Source organism: Colius striatus, chromosome 7 (genome assembly GCF_028858725.1).
Source record: "Colius striatus isolate bColStr4 chromosome 7, bColStr4.1.hap1, whole genome shotgun sequence".
Classification (NCBI taxonomy): Eukaryota; Metazoa; Chordata; class Aves; order Coliiformes; family Coliidae; genus Colius; species Colius striatus.
Window position 1 is genome coordinate 26,198,936 of NC_084765.1, and position 22,598 is coordinate 26,221,533.

General features: G+C 36.5%; 1 protein-coding gene across 1 annotated transcript in view; it reads right to left on the reverse strand.

Moving 5' to 3' along the window:
- The window catches only part of TRPM1 (transient receptor potential cation channel subfamily M member 1), an 85,329-nt gene that overhangs the window by 57,822 nt on the left and 4,909 nt on the right, over positions 1-22,598 (reverse strand). The gene's annotated exons all lie outside the window — the stretch shown is intronic.

Sequence of the window (22,598 nt, forward strand, 5' to 3'; positions counted from 1 at the left end):
AAACTTGCATTTCCAACCCTGTCCTCAGACAAGCAAAAAAACATGGGTTACAATATCATTATTCCACCTTGAAAAGTAATCAATCTTGCAGGTCAGTATGAAAACTTATACAGACAATCTTTCTATTCAAGATATTCTTAGTAAGTTCTCTTTGATAGTGGAATATACATGTTTCAAATATGGCAGCCCTAAGCTTCATTATTTCCTTCTAAAAAGACTGGTAACTTGATGTGTTTGGTGATTCTGTACACCATTAACAGGTACCTAAGCACAGAGTAACAACCTAAACTTAACCCTTACTGCCATTCTAAGTGTGTATTAATATGCTGAGCTTAAATTTCACGCTCAGTTTGCCACAGAGCTATGCAGGAGAAACACAGCCTTGTGCACCATCACAGAAGTAGCTGGAGAGGGACAGTAGTTGGTGGCAAACAGAGCAGCATAAATTTCAAGCTGCTTCAGTACAAAGGTTTAACTGCAAAATATTTACAAAGGGTAGAGTCCAGTATGCTAAAGTTTGTTTGAAAAATAACCTGTGCCTCACTAATGCTCTAAAATACAAACTGTGGATTACTTTTTAATGTCTCATTAATAGTTATCTAACATCTCATCACTTGCTAACAGATTTACTTGCTCTATAGAAATGGCTTAATAGTAATTTTCTTGACAGGTGCTAATATAAAAATTGGAACTGGAATAACAACTGAGAGTGATATGGAACCTGAACTTCTTTCTTTTAATACAAGAAACAGTAAGTGTACTCCCATGCTCCAGTCCTCTCAGCTCCATTTCATTACAAATACAGTAATTTTCAGATTTCTCACATTTTCACAGCCTCCTGCTTACCAGACATGTTTCTGAGGTTAGAAGAAAAAGTGGCAGGAAAGTGCATGGTGTCTTTAAACAGGACCTAGAACAGAATAACTCAGCCTTCAGAAATCACACTTACTACCATGAAAGACACCTCTACTGAAAGAAAAATTATCACGGAGTGAAGAAGGGCAATACCTGTTTCTTCCCAAGAAAACCTCCATTTGCTTGCTAATATGTCCAGCTTCACTAAAAAATATGTAGTATGCTGTGTGTTAGTTTTGTGATGGTCCAGAGCCAACACAAGGAAAAAGGAAGCTGATGAAATGGCACTCTTCAGATTCAGCTTCTCAGTATTTATTCCGTCACCATCACCACCATCTTCGACAGGAATGTCTACAGAATCATGACTCTCATAAGGTTCATATCTCTCTTACTAGAAGGCTGCTGCCCAGCTCCATTTTGAGTCTCCCTTTGACTCTGAGTACACAGTCTTACAGGCTGGACCTTCTGGTTTCATTTCACCTACAAGAAATCCAGTTCATGCCTGTTCAAGCATTCCATGCTGTGAACCAAAACAAGGGAAGCAGGAATGAGTGGGAGATTTGCTTCACAAATATCCATCTGCTCTAAAATGAGTGTGATTTTCATTCCCATCGTTCAAAGAAAAATGAGTCAATTTTCTTCTTTTAGGATGAAAGACACAGTGGACTTATTTTACTCAGTTTTTTTACACACCTACAAAATATCTAAATATATGTTATTTAAATAACATGGATACCAGTAAAACCAAATTAATATCACCTCCATGAAGCTAGAACTCTGCTGTAAAACTGAATTGATCAATGTGCCTTTAATAAAATAGAAGAAAATTGTTCACATTAAGGGGTGATTAATTGGTTTCTGAGATGGTTTTAGTCAAATGGTAAAAACTCTTTTAAAGTGGACACTGCTTATACAGTCACTGGATTATATTCAGGTAATTCTTCAGGTAACATATTCACTTTGCAGGAAAATGTAAAGAACCTCCAGTTAAAAAGTATTTCTCTTACTGCCCTAAAAGATACATCTTGAATTGCTTAGTATAATAATATAGCTCTAATTTTGTATTGGTCATTGACTAACTTAAATTCATATATAACAAATGTACAGTTTGCAATAAATCCACCTGTTCTCAATTGAAGTCTTTTTCTAATGAATTTAGATGTTTCTCTTAGCAAAAGAAAAAAAGTGAGTTCAAAGAACAAATCTTACTGTTCATGCTCCTAGTCAGTGCTATCGACATACCCATCAAAAGACTGTTTTTCTGACTTGTCTAGCATGTGAGAGAAGTTCATTAAGCACAGCAAATGATTTTTGAGTAAAGCAGAAATCTGAAATAAATTTAAAAGAAGGAAACAAAGTTTCTAACAAAGCTCTGTAAAAACCATTATATAGGAAGCCTTGACCATATCTCAGTACCTACTTCTATGCTGACACCTAGAATTTTATCAGAAGAGATTATGAGACATCCAGATTTCCTAAAAAAGGTCTGGTACCCTCCTGGATCTAATGTAGGGATGTGAAGATGTGGAAACACAAAAGACACACTCATAAGCATTGATCTGAGCTTCCAGCCATGCATTGCCTTTAAGTCTGAGAGCTTGCCGAGGCAGAGACATATTTTTCCATTTGTAAAGCACAAAGCATATAGACCTCCTATCTATGAATTAAAGTACACGTGCAATATATTATATAGACCTTTTAAAAAACATTTAGAAATCCTGCGGTAATCTAGCTGGAGTAATCACATCTATGGTGCTTTTATGTGGTAGACTGAAATCTGGGGTATTATCTCCTTTCCAAGACCTGTGCTGTAATAATCCTGCTGGAATGTACAGTGTGGATCAATCTTCTTAGTATGCCTGTTAAGAGTGAATGTTTCTCATATTTCATCAATGCTATACCATAAAAAGTTGCACTTAAAGAATGTCAGGGCTGTGGTTAATCAAGTTACTTGGAATATGTTTCTCTCAGACAACTACATACTTGGTCTGGAACCCATGATAATTTCTTTTAGATGGCTTTCCTGTTTGCTTTCCCTTTCATTTGGGAGCTTATGGATGCACTCTGTTTGGACCTTACACTTACCCGTTTTCAGTAATGTAGTTAATATTAACTCTTATGCTATTGTACATTCAGTGAAGATTTGTAGCATTCCTGGTATTTTTTCCTCCTTTTTCTGAGGGAAAGGTGGGGGGAAGCCTAATATTGATCTACATTTTCTGATACCTGAGCCTGTTTAGGTTCTTCTCTAGTATGACATAATCTCTCTTTTACTGAAAGCCATGTAGAAGTTTTGCACACTGACTTCTTGCTATACCTCATAAATGCATGTAGGCTTGAACAAAAGCTCTTTTACAGCTGTGAAAAACAAGAGGATTCCAAAGTGTACTTCTGTACATCTCACTGCATTTATCTCAATGTCCTCTGAAGTGCCTGCCACTGTTTTCCTAGCTTGTTTGGTATTAAGATTGAGATTTGAGACATATGGGTTGCAGTCTCTTTGGTCTTAAATTCTCTTATATCCCCTAACTATCATAGTTCTGAAAAATTGTGAAATTATGCACTTCTTTTCTTCTTGAATGGGTTCCAAAAGAGAAATCTAAGAAAGGTCAGTATACATGAAGGCTCAGAGATAATGTTAAGGCTTAGTGCATGTAGTAGAGCCATCATCAGCTATTTTATAGTTAGGTAGAATCTAGACTTTCCTAGTCAGCATTATTCACGATAACAAGTTTTTATTTATGTTAGTATTTGACTTGACACAGAAGACACTCAGAGACAAGTAGTAAAAACAGAAAATAAAACCGTCTTAGAGATACGACAAGCATTGCCTTGTAATCGTTAATCAACACATACTCTTCCCTCACCATATTTTCCTATTCATTCTGCACAAAGTCTCTTGTTTATTGCTTCCATTTCGAGAGGTACTGATCATTCACTACACAGATCAAGTTTTTCCTTTCGTTGTGTATAACTCTTTACTACATTTATTAGTTCATTCACACTTCTGATAGAAATATTTAAACTATGCCAAAGATCAAAAAATGCCTTTTTTGGGATGCAGTAGAAAGCATCAGTGCGCTTATTTTATTGCCATTGCAGGCTGAAGTTCCCATGAAAGATTAGGTAAGATTTGTGCCTTTTAGTTGCAAAGCTCAAGCTAAGCTGGATGCTCTCAGAACATGTTCTCAGCACTGTTCAGCTTTGCTGAATGTGCAGTTCCAGGAAACTGACTATTACACAGTCACTACTCACTGGCATAATGCATTAACATGAGAATTTACCTTTTTTTCCCCTTCACAGGAGTCATTCAAGAAAGATGCCAGGGAAAGAAAACTGCATTCTAAAACAAGCGCTGTACAGGAAATAGATACATTTAAAATACTGTCATCAATCTTCATTTTATTTTCTCATAATGCCATTTCAGGCTTACCAGTGAACAAATCTGTGCATAACAGCATGCAGTTGATTTGCCAAAGAAAAGAAACATGCTTGATTTATGCTTACAGGCTGCAGGTTAAACAAGTCCTTCAAAAAAGAGAGGATTATGATCATCGCTTTCAAACACTGAAATGCAAGAGCAAATAAAGCAGAAGCAGGACTCAGAGCTACAAGGAGCTGATGAAAGTGCATTGTTATTCAACAGGCGCTGCCTCACCGCTGAATTACAGAGACAAAACACCTCCTTCACTTTTCCAACACAGAAAGGTAGAAATTACAACATTGCTATTCAATCTTTTCTTGTGAATAGTTTTATATGTCTAAGCTTTTATGTGTTTCACCAACAAAGAGCTGTTTCCTATCAGAAACAGAAACAGTGTAAAAATGTCACTTGAGAACTTTTTGAAAGTAAACATCTATTCTTTTCACTGTAAATGAATAGAAACAAGAGTCGAGATTTCCTAAGCATCGTACTGAAATATTCATGGTGAGTACATATCTATATGGAGAACCAAGTTTAGATTACCAGGCAATAGACTTACGAGACATTTTAGCAGTTACTTGCTAGCGGTGACTAGTATTTTTCATCATATATTAAATCTATTTATTGCTTCTAAGTGTGAAAATGGTCACTCTGAGAAATACTCATCTTTGTCTTTCAGAGAACAAGGAATGCTGCTGCTCATTACTGCAGCAGAAATTGCTAATGTACTCATTGCTACAGCCGTGGGCTGCTTTTACATACATGAAATTTTACATACATCACCTAAGTAACTGAAAGATATCACATTTTCAGTTGCACAGACTCCATATTAAAACTGACATTAGGTTTCCTGTAGTGTCACTAACAGTGATCCCAGCTGGTGGAGGAATGTAGCCATGAAGCTTACAACTCTGCCAGCATCAGTACTGAAAAGAGTCAGTCTGTGACCAAAGAATTTGAAAATGGATCGGTTCACCCAGGTTGTTTCCACAAATTTCTATTATTAAATGTAACAACAGTCCCATGACTAAAAAATCTGCAAATATAGATAATGAGTTTGCACACTTGGATGCCTGAAGTGCAATTCCTTGCTGACAAGTTGGAGTTACTTTTATTCTTCAGTCAGGTTTTTTATATGAGGAGCAAAATAATTAACATTTGATGCCTTAAACATTGACTAGTGCTGTAATGAAACTAGGCAAAACTAACAGACATAGAAGGCTGAACTAGAAGTTACTATATTTAAAGATACATACTATGAAATGAAATCCTTCCCTACATTCATTACTGCAAATTTCTTATTCATAGAAATATGAACCTTGAAATGACAGAAAATCAATTCTAAGAAGACATGGGATATGATTTTTGACAGGAAAAGTTGTAAGTATCTCAATAAACATGCCTCAGGTCCTACACCTGAAGAGCTTTTGAAACTACTACTCCCTCCCCACTACTCAGTGGGAGATATGATTCACAGCTTCCAAAACTAAGATTTTTTTTTTAACAGGTTCCTACATTTGAATTTAAAAGCCTACACGCAAACACTAATTTTGAAAACTGTTGGTGTTACAAGCTATAAATCATTAAAAACACAACCTAGCTATGTAATTATATTCAATACAGAAAAAAGAAAGTTACAGACAATATTAGGCAGCACTACTTTATGTATCAGAATGAATCAGGATTTCTACTACAGATATAAAAGTGAGTGAACTGAGTAGCATTTCTAAAGTTGCAAGCAAAAATAAAGCCATGGATATATACACTTCTACTTTAATCTTCTACTTTGAATGCTTTGTACTGCTAGGTGAAGAGAAAATGGATTTGGCATGTACCAAACACAGCAGAACTTGCTGGGTTAAACTTTAATGAACAGGCCAGAGGGAAAGACTTCACTCTGGTTGGTACCATCTTTTACAGATGTTAAGGTGGATCAGCTTGAAAGTATGGGAAGTAGTAAAAAACAAACACTCCCCTCCCCAATACAAAAGTTATAAGATGCTTAGAAACTCTGACAGCTCTCTACATAATGATAAAAATACTAAACTTTCTAGTCTGCAGCTTTTAATGAAAGGTGGATATGGAACACAGGTCCCGAACTGGAGTAAAAATATTACATCTCTAATTGCTTCTTGAGTGGCACCATAAATGAAGACAGCTTTATTAGCTAGAAGTCTCATGAATTCTACATTTCAAGAACCAAATAGTGTATATTATTCTCATGGAAAAATCATTGGCATTTTAGACTCGTAACTTAAAAAACTAGCTTCACACATGACTTGGTGATAAAAGAACAAATTTTTACTTGTCAAACTAAACTAATAACATTTCTTTAAATTCCCTTTTTGGTGAAGAGTCATTTGAGCAATGTCTGTTTGCTCAGTCTCATTAACACGAAGTTTGGTGAAAGATGAAGTTTGCTACTGAACAAAGACAAATTCTGCATAAGGATAGAGAAAAAGAGGCAGGATTTATTTTGAGAAAGACATTAAAAATGAAAAAAAAGTGCCAAAACCACTTGGCATGAGAAACATACCAGCTGTACTTTACTAATCCATGGCTGATCCTTGGAAAGAATCACAAATCCACTCAACCAGCAGGCTGAGTGCCATTTTATTGGCAAGAATCGAGAACAAAATGGAATCAAATACATATCCATAATACTGGCTATTAAAAGTTTTACTTAGGATTGTAAAGTATGTATTAAGGACTCTGCTTCCTTCAGATACAGAAAATGAAAAGTGAAACCAGAAAAACTAAATGCAGGAATCTTCTATAAAATTGTTTCATATTTATGGCCTTGTTGCTACAAGACATAAACTTGCCAGAATAGACATGGAATAACCTGTGTAGTCAATGTCTGTGCTATGCCTGTGGCTGCTGAAAGCTACAGGGTATCACCAACACCTGTTTTGGCAGGTGTAGTATGCGGCTTCTGTGTTGGAAGGAGGGTTATTTTTGTCCCTGTCTTACATTAGTATTTACTGCCAGCAGAATTGTCAAGTGCACACATTTTCAACTCCCCTACAACTTTTACACATCTTTTGCTCTGAATTACATGGCATTCCACAGCTTCATGCATTTAGTGTAGCTTTTGTACCATCTCAGAATGACTTTGGCAAACAAAATCCTAAACACAGTCAAAAGACTAAACTCATCCTTAGTTGTTTAGCTAATGAGCTTTTATGATAAACACATCTAAAAAGTCAAAAGTAAGTTTGGCACAGTAAATTTTGTGAGTTGGAAAAAAATTACAGAAATCATTCAATAGAACAATCTTGTGCTGGTTCAATGAGACAATATTACAGATAATTACTTTTTCCTTTTTTCTCAATTTATGATCTTTTGATCAATATGTGAGCATGACCTACTCTAGGTGGTCCTGCTCTGGCAGGAGAGTTGGACTAGATGACCTTTTGAGGTCCCTTCCAACCCTTAAGATTCTGTGATTCTGTGATTTCTCAGCATTTGGGGGCGGGTGGGGGAGGATGGGGAGTGCATGGAATGAAAAAGAGACTATAGATTTTACTTTCGAGGTTCCTTTCCACAGTCATGATAAAATAGTTCCCTGGTGATTGCTGGATTAAAAATTAATTGTTGTGGTAATTTAAAAATATGTCTTATTTAATAATTAATGTATGGGAATTAAATTGGACTTTTAACCGAAGTCTTATTATAAGATATATTCAGAAAAAGATCCATGATCTTCATTGTATTTTTAAGCAGAGGGGAGGGACTTGATTATATCTTGGAGAAACAACTCTTCCTGTGCAACGATTGGTCCTTATTTTGTTTCACTACTAGGGAAAATACAAATTTTAGGATAACAAGTGAGATTTAGTATAAAAGTGAGGTTCTTTCTGTATAGCAGAGCTCTATCTAGTGGTTGATTAATCCAAATGCATCTGTCTAAAGAAGACGAAATAATGAATTTGATGAAGGCCAGGAAGGTTTTAGGAAGGTGACGCTTTCTTATTCTGATCTTCTGTCATCCACCTTGTCTAAGTCTAGAAATATGCCATGAATATTACCAGCTAAAGCCTATCTTTACACACATTGACAAATGTGATTCCATGAAGAGTTCTAGTTCTCCTTGCAATTAACACCTTTTCCAGAACAATATGCAGGAACAAACCAGGAGTCTCCAATACATCCTCAAGCAGGGTACCTAAATATTGGTCTGACAGAGAAACCCATTGAAGTTGGCCGGACAGTTACCATGCTTAATTGTATAGACATGCTTTTCCCATTAAATTGGGATTTTAAATTCAGAATTATCATGGGCGTGTTTGAAGCACGTGGTAGAGGTGGCTGGGAAGCTTGTTTGACCACTTCTGTGCCGCTGTGGGAGATGGGAAGGCCTGCAACTGTTCCCCAGCCACAGCACTGGATGGTTAGGGACAGTACCCTGAATGTTGAGAACATAAGCACTGGCTTGATCACCTTGGAAGCTGGATGATCTGCATGCAATGGCTGCAGCATACTGTGGAGTAATATAGTCTTCCTTAGCTGGACTAAGGAGGGTACCCCTCCATACTCCCTGTGCTCTGCAGCAGACATGTTGTGGGAGAAATGACTTGGTACTGAAGACCTACCAGATCAACATGCTGAATCCAAAAGGGTAAGAAGTCTAGTTCAGAAAATGCAAATGAATGCTTTTTTCCCCCCCCTAATCTCAGCATCCATCTAGGGGATATATTGGACACTAATCTGTGTTAGCTTCTGATTGAACATAGCAAGGGAAGAGCAGCTAAGTTTCATTCTGAATAATGGATTTCATCACCACAGGGGAAAGGTCAATAGGTTTTGCTAGTAATTACAAAAGCTCCACACAAGTATGCCAACAGTTTTCCCAAGCTCATGGGACCATTTATCTAATGGAGCTCATGGAAATAATGGGCATTCAGATAGCAGTTACTTGCATAGCAGTTTAATGAAGATTTTGGTTAATAACTGTATAAATAACTATAGTTTACTTTAAACTATGACAATCCTGCTACACATCCCAGTATAGCAAAATTAAAGTGGTACTGCAGTTAGTGAAAAAAAGTGATATCTGCTGCATATGGTCAACACTAAATTATAATGTGTAACTTCAAAAACTGCTTAAGGTTACTCCTAGAAAATAGTTCTAAGAAATTAACTTTGACTGGTTTATAACTTTTTTCTAGGATGCTGGGAAATCACCTCTCCTTTAAAATGATTAGGTCATATGTACTGGAAGCTTGTCAATATTCCTGGCACTAGGATTAGGTAATTATCATTATTGGGAGTTTCAACTGTAAACAGTCTCTCTCATTCAAGCTGCATCTGTTCCTCTGTATCTGTTTCTCCACCTATTGTTTCAGACAGCGACTTGAAAATTGCTTAACTATTTTGTGCACAGGAATTGAATGGGTTCACATGTCAGTTTTCATGTCTTCTTCAACTCATGTCTTATCTACTATTTCTGAAACGATTACATGGGTGGTATAGAAAAGTTTTACTAGCTATATTTTCATTTTAAATGACTCAAATCTGCTCTAAATTAACTTGTATTCTAGCAAACCATTGAAATTCATTTCATGTTTTGCATGTCTGCATAGAAAACAAAAGCACTTACCTGTTTCAACACTTTGGAGAGCAGTAATGAGAAGTTTCATATTTAAATGTATAAGCTAATGAACACGTAATATTAGTTGAACTTTTTATCTTACCAACATAACAATCATTTGAAAATCAAAGTGATTTGACCAAGACAAATACATCCCTCAGTCTTCATTCCATAAGACTTTCTTACTTTCTGTTCTTTCAGAGAAAAAAATTGAAGAATACAGCCAGATTTACTGACTTGTCCTTGTTCTTGATTCAAGCATAGTTTGCTAATGAACTAGACCCATAATATTAACAGATGTTAATTCACATTATGACCCATAATATTAACAGATGTTAATTCACATTATTTTAAAACCAAATTTTGTGTGAAAGTGCTCAGTTTTCTAAATTCTCAGTCAGATGTCTGAACTCAAGTACCTGGCACCAGTAGGAGATGTGTAGTATATCAAAGACATCCTCCCAGGATCAGCATCCTACAAGGCCTAATGAAGACTTTTGCAGCAATTAGAGGCCACGAAGGATGGGAAAAGGTAGTAATTGCTTAAGTTCAAGGATCTCAGTTGTACCCTAGTGCATTCCTTCTAGTAATGCTCAGTTACAGAAAAGAAAGATAACATGACTCTCACTCAGTGTTAGGAAAAATAACTTCAGAACACTGTAATTTCCCTCGGTAGTCAAACAGACAAGAGGCAAGACAAAGTGCCAAGAAGCAGAGACAAGGCATTCTAGGCCATGGGCATTGTCATCATAGCTGTGTGAACGTGAAGGGGGAAACAAAAACAAAAAATACTTTCAGATGAGATTTGTGTGGTACAGAGTCTGGGACCCACAAGGATTCTCCTTCTCCCAGCCTTCTGGTTTACCAGAAGAAGTTTGACATTCATCCAAGCTACCATTAAAACAGAATAAAAAGCATTGTTACTTGATGCCTAGATCCTTCTGAGAAGGTGGAAACATTTCTCTGCTCAGAGCTAGTGACTTAAGAAAACACACTGACTTTTCACCTTTTAAGTCTTCTATTCAAACCTAGGCCTGGAAATATGAACAAACACACGTCTGATTCTACTCCAGGAATGAGAAGAAAAAGGATTTTGTAAGGAAGGCTCAACAAAGTTGTGAAGTGGAATTAGAACCAAAGACCACATCAGCTACAAAATTCAACAACAAAATTAGAAGATTTTGAACTTGGGATACTAAGTATTGGGTTAAAGAAGTCTTACCCAAACATAAGACTGTTTTCCAAAACTAATGAACTCAAGCTAGCTTTCATTTTTCATACAATTTCCAGCTAAGCTGTAGAATTACTTGGTGAAGAGTGCTGTGGAGGCTAAAAGGCAACAACGTAATTTCACACAAAACTCCTCCAATATTACTTCTATCCAGACAATCCCTACCTTAAGTATCACTTCACAGGAGCAAACTCTGAGGGAGAACAACTCCCTAGACTGTGTTCTTACAGCACTGGACAACATAGATCTCTGGTCTCACCCAGCACAGCTGCTCTTAACATTCTTATGCCTTATCTCTGAATTTAATAGGACATGGAAATGGAAAAACTTGTCAGAATGCTTGATTCCCACCTGGATTTTTGATCTTCAGTTTTGTGACCAAATGAATTTCTATAACTGAAAAATACTTATGGGACTCAAACGTCAATAAAGTCTAGGTAAATTATTAAGTGATTAAAATGTAATTTCAAAACAGCACGCTATGAGCTATGAGCACTGATCCATCTAATCACACGCTGATTAAATCTTTCAAAAAGCTTTGGAATTTCCCTTTGCTCTTCAGTTCCAAAATGACAAAGAATTTGCTTTTGTAAAAATACAATATAAAAATCACTATCAACAATGTAGAACTGGACAAAGATATTTACTACTAACACAAAGACAAAAACCTAATGCATTACTCTTCAACTGCCAATCTCAGTAAAACACATTAATAAATAAACTAACATAGAAGTTAATGATTTACTACTGAATTGTATTTGGCATAGTCTTGGGTACTGTCTATCAGAAACAAGAGAGGATGAATCCCTGAACCACTGAACAACTTATTTCGCCCCCTTTTTTAGGTGAAAAAAAGTTTTATAACACAAGATCTGCAACAGAAAAATTGTGAAGGAGGGAAATTAAAGACAACTAGGAATTGTGGAAATAAAAAAGGAAAAATATTTAAATGTGTGTTCTGTTAAAAACATTACAAGCTGTACATTTAGTAGAGCTTAGAAACCACTGTTTGCTTTCCACTGGTAGAGGCTTAAACCATTCTGCTATTAATCACATGAAAGTAGATATTAAGGAATATTAATCCATACCAGCTGTTACATCTTTTACTGTGCTATTATTAGAGATTAATCTTTATAGAACAAGGCTGCCTTTTCATGTCATTTCCAAGAGGACACCATGCAAGCTGATACTGTTTTACAACACATCTTCATAAACAGGTTGAAGAAAGCAGGGGATAATGATTATGTGGCGAAATTACTTTCAACTTCATCCTTCAAATTTAATGCACTTATGTTTAGAAGAGATACTGTTACTGTAATCAGTTGATTAGTTAATTTTTATTGTGATTGTAAAAAAATTTGCTTGGATAGCTTGCTATTGACATCAAAAGAAAAAGAAAAATATATTCTCCTAGCACTACTGAATGTTCTGTTATGGAAAGTTTGAGGCCATGTAATTTCCCATCTTCAGTAGTAGGGAATGAATCCAGTTAAAAACATCTAATACAATCTCATTGATGGAGGCTTAATGCGGAATATTTAGGATTGTAGCAGAATTTTAATAAAACAAAATCAACATTGTGAGTGTAGTATTTTCTAAGGAAGTATAAAAGCCCTACTAGGTGAGCTAGGTTTCTAAAGGAGTAATTTCTTATATTTTTGCATTCAGTTTATAGAATCTGCAGACTCTAGAGAAACTCCTATCGGATCACATGGTTATGGAATAGGTCAGCATTATCCATCAAAGATTATGAGATAACCTTTAAAAATATTCTAATCAGTTTCTTCAGTTTTGGATGAGACTGTACCAGGAGAGTGAGGGAAATCAGTTGTCATAGTTACAGAAATTATCTGTGCCTGCAGTCTCCTTGCTTTGTTAAATGCAAGATTCTTCTCTAATTATGTCACAATTATTTATCAAATGTCACAATTATTTATCAAAGTACATTTGTTTGTTATTCATTTGGATTTAAGACTGATTTCGCAGATTACACTATCTTAGTTTTATAGCATAGCCTAAGTGGTGAGGACGAAGATCTTTGGTCTTTGATCTGTGATTCTCCCATTCTCTCTTGCAATGTGCACAGCATCTCCTCAGCAGCCACTGGTCTTTCCCAACATTTGCAAAAGTCCTTCATTGGCTCCCTTTTGTCAGCCTCCTCATATTATGTCTGGGCAACCTGACCTGCTTCAGCTGGTCAACTGCTCCTTCCACAGCATTGCCTGAACCTGCCTCTGTCTTTGACAATCTGGCATGTACAACTGCCTCTCACAGCCACTGCTACCTGTTTTTAATCCTCTCCACCCTCATTTTCATCTGCTGACGATCCATCTGTTGTTTTTATAATACTGGCTTTGATGCCTTTTCCTCTCCTCTCCTCTCCTCTCCTCTCCTCTCCTCTCCTCTCCTCTCCTCTCCTCTCCTCTCCAATAAGTACCTTAAAATTCTGCTATTTCACTCTCCTCTTCATGCCACTTCCAAGGACAAACTGGCTTTTTCCACCCTTGTTAGTGCTTAAATAGGTGTCCAAATCTACGGCACTTCCACTGCTTAATGTCAATAATTTGCCTGCTAACAACTGTCAAAAGTACAGGGCAGATCAAGGTACTCACAACACAAAAAATAATGTACACATTGGGAGGTAAAACTGAAGTCCAAATGCAATCCTTTAAGTAGTTTCTCTCATTGCACATTTTTTATTTGAATTAACAGGGTTTGGAGTTTTTTCTTGTTTCTTTCCTTCTCTCCCTCCCAGCTATCTAAGAAATCATATGGGATAAAATATGAGAACAATCAACCATTTTTATAGCTGATTATGAGTCAGACAGATAGACAGTTTTATATCAGATATGAAGCTATGTAAAACCCTTCCATTCAGCCTTTATACAGCTCTGCCACCCAGATGTGAAAGGCTGTTGCACTAAATCCTTGAGCTATACACAACATGACTGTATTTAACAATCTGCAATTATATTTATGTTTTGGAAATGACTTTGAAAAAACATCAGTTAGTCTCTTCTTGGGTAATTCAAACCTATTTAGAATTTTGGACAGTATTTACTTGTTTTACCTGAGAATTTGGAAAAGCTATATAAATAGAAGCAAAATGTGCCTTTGCACCTTCTCAACGCGTGGAAGTTTGCTGTTTGGCAAGCTGCATTCTAGGAATGAATATTTTTCTTCTCCTTGCTCTTTGCTGGTGTATGTTGATTTTTCCCTTTTGCTGTTTGTCTGCCTCTCATGGATTTTGATTCTCCATTTCCAGACTTTTGGATAGCCATGGATTGGCTTAATTTCCATTTTTCCAAGTGAGTATGTTTATTGCAGTTATATATACCGTAAGAAAATCGATGTCTGGCAACCCTGAGGAGGATTTGCATAATCAATTCCTGTATCACAGATTAGTTAGTTGAAGGCTTGTACGAGGCACATATTATCAGGGGAACACTAAACCAGCTTTCTGAAGAAAAAAAAAAAGTTCATTTTAACAATCTCCAGGTTTTCTAACTTTTTCCTTAGTGTAGGTTGCAGAAGTTGCACCGGACACTGGGGCCCAAATACAATAGAAAACTATTTATATGAAGTGGACAAGACACATGGAAAGGGAAGAGAGGGAAAGTGAGTTGCTCAAATTCACAAACTAGGATGGATGCCATAGCTAGCAACACAACTGTGGAATTAAACTGTTGATCCTATCTACCACATTGCCTGTGAAGGGGCTCCTTTTCAACGCTTTCTGCCAGTTGTTTTTCATCTCATTTTAAAGAATTGACTAATTTAAAAGAATCATCACTTGTGATAGATTGTACAAATGCAGAGTCTGAAATGGAAAAGCACAAGAAAGGTTCTATTCATTAAGGCAACGGTTGATTCTTCAGTCTTGGGATTGGAGAGCAGTAAGTACCCCAATCTTTATCCTTCGTTGCAAAATCAACTAACTGATTATCACTACAAGAGACATGAATTAATACAGCATTCCAGCAAAATTTGGTTTCCTTTTTTTATCCACACCAATGTTTTCTAGGCCAAACAAAGGAGTAACCATTTGGAGCACGGTACCACTTAAAGTCAAATTCTGGGTATCTCCTGCTACTGTAAAATCCTTAACTGCCTCAGAAGCACTCTTATATGTCTGCTTCTTACTCTCTGAAAGTCAGAGAGGGGTTTGCAGTATCCATGAGAAGCATCTGCTTCAGTTTTTAACAAGCAGCCACACTGGACAGATTTTTTTCTATAAAACTACATTCAAAGTAAAAATTGTTGAAGGCTTTCTGCTCTGATTTTTTCCTACTCAGAACTGTATAAGGCTTGTTTGCAGATCTTCAGTGGACAGATGCTGTTAAGCAAGAACAGGTAAGAGGTGCAGCACGAACCTTTTAAGTTGCATGCTCCTTATAAGTAGCAGTTATCATCAGTTTCAAAATTTTGACAAACATTGGGGCTCAAACACACTAAGCATGTCAAAAAACTCCTGCAAAGCTCGTGACAATCTCATTGCTGGAAGCCATCATGACATAATGGTTGCACATGGCAGCATTTTGGTTAGAGGCTTTAACTGCTATACAGTGCAAGAAGTCTTGTCTCCGATTCCATGCTTACACTCTATCTTGAACATAAGATTCCATGCCTCTGTGGTAACCTTTCCTTCATGCTACTGATCACATATTACTCACCATATGCAGACATCATCTATTTCTGTTGGATGCCTGCAGTGAATTGACTTGTAGAGATGGGGTTCAGTGCAATACTGTGTGCCTAGCTATGTTGAGTGACTCGTAACTGCAGAACACAGATTCAATCTCCTATGAATAGTTCCTGACAAAAAAGAGATTCATAGAAGCTATACCTTACAATGTCTGTCTTGAGAAGAAACTTAGAGGATGTCAAGAAAAATATCATGGACATGCCAAGGAGACCTATTTAGTTCTACGTTTCAAATTAGAAAAAAATCCTCCTCTCACTGATATTCTTTCTTTGGATGGTGTGTCACAGCAAAACAAAAGCCTTCTAATTCACTTGGCCAATTGTACATTCTGCTTAAGGTGTTAAAGGATTTATTTCCAATTCCTATTCAGATCAGCTGGTACTGTCTAACACATACCCTATTATGGACTGGTTTTCACAATGCTCTTATCCAGTTTGTTGAAGGACATTAAGATACCAAATCAACACTAAACTAAGTCAGTGTTGGTTCAGCAAGGCTGTTCAATACAAGAGCCAACAGAATGCTCTTTGTAACACAGCATATGGAAATAGAAAAGGTCTATCAAAACTGGACAAATGTATACCTGCACCTATAACATCTTTCAGTGTCTTTTACTAGCTATAGTTGCTACACAGCTACAGTATTGATTTTGCTGTGATAGTCATAGTTTTCTCTACGTTGACATTTTTTTCTTTTCATTAAACAGAATTGAATAGGTTGTGCTGCTGTCACTGAGTCTGGGAGTCTGTACCAGACATCACATGCTGCTAAGTACATTTTTTGTTTGTTTGAGAAGGGGCAACTGATAACCTGTTGGACAGTTCTCCTGACAGCAGTTTACTTCTGTATTTCCTCAGGGACATGAAAATCTACCTTTGATGACAGTTTGAGTATCGCCCCAATATTTTTTAAACATCGAAGAGGATACTGAATTTGCTCTGCTGTATGTAGAGAGAAATAAATTATTATAGTCAAGTTATTTCCTTATTTACCTCACTCAACCGACTCCACAAACTGCAAGAGACACAGCAATGTTATCTCCTGAACCACTGAGACAATGGCCAAAATGTTTGCAGAAAAGGAGTTTCTTAGTCACAGCAGAAATTTCAGGGAAAAAAAAATTCTCACGAAGAATGTGTAGGAAAATTATTTTAGTCTTACCAAGTGCTTGATCTAATCCTAACCATAATATTAACCAGTTGCAGGTAAGTCCATGAGCTAATCTGTTATAAACTATCAAAAGGTATGGTAATTTGAAGGAAATCACAGCTGCTTGACAAATAGTTGAAGAAGAGAAAGTAAATTCATCCTGTTAACAATTTTTTCCTGTTAAAAGTTTAATATTACCATAAAAAAGCACACAAAGTATACAATTTAACAACTGCAACTAACTTCAAGGGATTTTGTACTAATTTTCAAGCTTTGTTAAAAATGATAAGGCAGATCAAAACAGTGACTTAAAGGGGAGATAAAACCATTTTTCTATCTAAAAGATAAATTATCACTGTTCTGAGAATATACTCATCATTTTCCATCTTTTCTCTATTTTGTCTGGCTATTTACAAAACCCGGAACAAGTTATTTGCCTTTGAATAATCTTTCTACCTAATAATTCATGAAAGCTTTTCTACTGAATCACAGGGTAATACTGAGCTATCTTAAAAAAAAAAAAGTAAAAGATGCATTACACTTTCTATAGTAGTGCTGTTGATAAAATATTCTTTAATTTTTTTTCTAATATCCTTTAAAAAATTTTTTTTAGATCTTACTGTTATTTCTTGCATCACATTTCATAGCCAGGAAGAAGACAGTGATATGAGCAATAAAGCAATTAAAAATATATTAGTATCTCTATAAAAGCTTAAATCTGAGCATCTGGAAGGCTTGTACTAAGTACATCCTCATACAGATGATACAGATGATTGCAGAGAATTTACAAGCATGGAAGAATTATAGGCAAACAGAAAGAACATGTAAAGAGAAGCTATTTCAATAAAACGTTTTTCTCTTCATCTAAAGAGAAAATGAGTCATAGTAGGTAACTCTTAAAGGCATTTAGATCAAGTCAATGGAGATGGTAAGCACAGATGAAAGCACTGTTTAGTACCACAAAAGTAACTTGAAGTAATTCCCATTAGTGAGAATGACAGACCAGTGATGAACACCCAGATAAGCTGCTTCCTTTTTTTAATAAACTGAGATGTTTATGGGAAACAAAACCAAACTGCAGCTGTAAGTGCCCATACACACAAATGTACTCCTTTCCTCAAACACTATGGCGTTCACATTTTGTTTGCAGTGCTCTCTGTTAAGGCAGAGAATAATACCTTTAACTGTAGAGCAGGTAGCAACATGTGTTTTTGCAAAACTGTTCCAGAAGTAAAATGTAATCTTCCTCTACAGCACTGCTGTCAAAATTAGGGGAATACATGGGAAAGCTAAGCAGAGCAGAGAGCCGAGCAGAGATACTTGACCATTTTAATTACTCTTGCTATTCATCACTACTGCATTAAAAAATGGGAGTTAAAATCATGGACCAGGAACAGTGTTACACATTGTTCATTAAAAAAGAGCCTGTGAAAGTGGTAAAAAGGCAAAATTGTTAGAGCGGTAGGTGAAATTTTCATTATAAATCATATGGCTTTAACAGTTTCCTGCCTAGGTTTTCCAGATATACCCCAAAGCACTACACACCTAAAAAACAGGCGCATTCACGACTGGTTTCAATCCCTGTTTTCAGCTGTATCATTAGCAAAAACACTGTCAAGCACAACAGTGCCTAGATTGCCCAGATTTCCTGCCTCGAGATATACTTGCGCCCAGAGATGATCACTTCCACTTGCTTGTGTGCTGACAGCATGCTTTTACCCTCAAAAAGCCAACTAATGGAATTTTCAGCAGAAGTAACACTCCTAGTCTACTACATAAGCCTGAAAGTCTATTTTTTAAATCCAACTCTAGAAATCTTTTTTTTTCATGAAATGTAAAGTTTTTGTTCCCAAAATGAACATGAATGCAAATAAGCACAAAAAGAATTAGGATGAATAACACAAGCAAGTACTGAAAGGAATTTACAGCTTTTAAAAGACAACATTATTTTTATAATCAGAAGTCAAACCTTGTTAAGAAAAGCAAAATCTGTACTATGTTCCTTCTGCCTTCACTTGACTAGTCTTTCCTATGAGATTAGTGGAACAAGATGAAAAATATTTATCTGAGTATCTTACTCTGATTTTATTCCATTCAGGAAGTAAATTCTGTAGGCTATTCAATATCAAGATAGGCTTGGGGACATTAAAAAAAACAAAGCTGATTGCACCTGGGGCACTATGCCCGCATTATCGATTTACTATTCTGATTTGTCACATTTAAATGATATATATATAACCCCACATTTGAAAGGGGAAATCTTTGAAACATTTCAATGTGCCACTTTGCTTTACATCTATTAGAAGAGAAAAAAGCTGAACCCACCACAAAGAAGCCTTCCATTTTTTCTTTTAAATGGTCAGGCTTGGCTCTGGTGACAGGGATAAAGTTTTTTGTTTGTTGGTTATTTTTTTCTTTGGTTTTTGGTGTGTTTTTTTTTTCAATTCTAGAACTCAGTGTCTGTAATAGGACTTGTAATATTGCATGCAACTTGACAACCTTTTTGTCAAAGGGTCATGGTCCCCAGTTAGTACATAAAATACATCCCTGTAAGTGACTTGATCCATATATAGTGTTTGCTATTCACTTGGTGATGGCACATGACCATCAATCTCTGCTGAAGCAGTTGTCCAAACCTAGATATATTCTTTCTTGCGTTCACAGATAATCATGACCAATATTTCACATCACACAGGGGAATCCTTTTAAGGAAAAAACCATTTTAATACATATTTAGTTGCCTGTGTGTCAATGACTAATTTCCTCCAAGATGCTGCCAGACGTTTTTCGCTCAGTTATGTTCCTTCAGACTTCCTTTCACCCCTTTAATTAGAATCTGACTCTAACATTATGACAATCAGCAGAAATTAGAGTTAAGAAGGTTGGAGGAAATGGAAGAGAAGACAAAAGCAATTTATCATTATTTGAATGAAGTAAGTTTGAAAAAGGTCAGTTGAGATGGACTCTAGCTGATCCTCAGCTGCAGTTAATCTATATTTGTTTCAAATTAACATATCAATCCATGGACAAAAGATGTATTTAAACTCTCTTCACAACTGAAAAATGAAATAATAAGCAAATTCTTAATATATCATCTATAACATACAAGCTTATGACAACAGAGTGAGCTTGCACACTGCAAAGCAATCACTTCACATTCTTTCTCCTCATCTTTTTCATTCTTATACTGCACAGCACGTGATCTAACCACAAACTGTATTTCTTGTAGACTCTGTCTGCCATAAATGTCCAGTGAATCACAGCAAAATCCTTCATACATCCTATCAGTCTTTCCATTGACTGCATCTAAATTTAGCATTAACATTAAGTATCAATAGTCATCAAAATAAAGTTTTGACTATGGAGAGGAACAATTACAAGTTTTAGTGATATTTAACCCAAAGACCCTTAAGACAGTGTGCTTGTGAAAGAACTCCCATAACAGGAACAAGATTCATGTTGCAATGACTGTGACTAATACTTCCAAGTCTTAAAGAGCATAGAGGGAAACACAATTGTTCTCATTTACAATGGTACCAGCTATTAAATAAAAGGAGGGGGAGTGGGGGCAGGTAGATGGGGGGACGGGCAGTGGCAACAGTGTCTTCAGTCATTTCCCTCAGTTATACTATTTGAGTAACTGCAGACTTACCTTCTGTGATCCAGATGCTGAGCCCTTAAATGAAGTGCGTTTGAAGGAGCCACTCATCCTCCGTAAGGAACCTGTAAACTTTCCTCCTCGGCCTTTCTTAGTGCCCTGGCCCTTACCCTCCATAATGGAGCTAGTATCCCAGCACCAATGAAAACTCCGATTTTAATCACGTAGTCTGAGCAGTTTTTTTTCCTGAATCCAACAATCATTAAGTTGCAGCTTAAATAGAGACAGATGTATAAAACAAGATCAAAGTCAAATCATAAGACTCTTGTTCTGATATGTACCCTGGCACAAGTGCTACCAGACAGTTAGACTAGTAGAAAAACAAAGCAACACACTGATACAAACCACTGCCTCCCTTCCCCTTCTCTAGTGACTCTATAATCAGGCTTAATGCACACAGCTTCTGCAAGCTATGGTTTTTAATGGACAGAGATTTAATAAATGGTGATTGAAGGTAAATCCACTTTAAAAGCAGCAGCCCAAAAGGTTTTATTTGTGCAAAGCACAGGGAAGTCACATGGAAATTATTTTGGCATCAGAAGAAAGGCACATGAAATGAGCAGATGGTCCTCAGCAGACTATAGGTTAGAGGCCTGGTGGAATTCTAAAGGGCAACTGCTGCTGCTGAGTGTGCCTACAGCAGGTCTCAGGATGAGAGGGACATGGCAGATAAGGTATGGTGTACATTATCTTCATCAATTCTTAGTAATATCTCAATACTTCTACTTCTTTTACTATTCTGCCTGAATATGCAGAATGAAAGCAAAAGGTTAGGAGAGAATAAACAAAAAGTGAGGAGGAGACAAGGTGTTTTAAAAGAACAATGAATTTATTATTGACTAGGAAATATCTAATTGGCTTCAGAAGATTTGCATTCTTGGACATAAACCAGGAATATTTTAGGAAGCCTAGTTTAGAAAAGAAAATGAATGACAGCACAGAGAAACTAGAGATATATTCCGGAAATATACACAGGAACTGATGATCTTTAGTTGTGAGATATGCCAGGAATCACTAATTTACAGGATTTACAGTCATACTTTTCATTGACTTATTTATCCCTTTGTCCCTCAATAAAGATGATGCCTACTTGCATCTGGTTAGAGGTGGCACAGAAAATTGTGCTCAAAATCTAAACCAAAAGAAAAGTGGAAGAGGCTGATAGATGGAGATGCCTTAGTTCTGCTGCTCTGGTCAGCACAGCCATAACAAAGACTTTTCTCAGGCTGGCATAGATAAGTAGATGACAGCTCACAACATAGTTAAAGTTGTGTTGGGAAATGGGAGAGTAAAAATTTCATGCTCTACAGCAAAATCACTTCTATTAAATTAGTGCAAACAGTTTGTGGGATCAACTTAATGTAATGTATAGAGAAGGGCATGGGCACCAAACGGTCACAGAAGAGGTCTTCCTTTCTTACCATGCATTAAACCTAGGCAAAACCAAGTAAAGTAAAATGAGCATTTTTGACAAGTTTTTGACAGTAGCTGTTGTGTGATATTGTTTTAAGATATGGCTTGGCTTAAGAGAACAAGACTGAGGTAGAAGCTGTCAAATAGAATACAAAAATCTGGCAAAGACAGTAAGCTAATAGAGTATGGACAGACTACTCTTAAAGGGAGCTGTGATCAGACAAGCTACTTTACGAAGCGGTGCCTCATAAATTCCATGTATATCTGCCTTCCAAAAGGGTCTCTTCATTCTATCTGGTCAGTTAGCAGCAAAACATTGCAGTTACTGCATGGTGTTCCACACTGTATCATTGAGTTCTTGGCAGAAGTAAAATATCTGGGTCAAAACCTGCCCCGTTGTGAGTTTAAACTGCTGTGATCTTTGAAACAAAACAAATTACTTCTAGTTATACCGGAAGTTGATTTGCCCAACCCTGCCTTTTTTTATTTATAAAAGTCATTGCTACATTCTGGGACATTTTCTCAAATTGTGGTAGCTATTACAGCAATCACTTCTGTCAACACTGACAG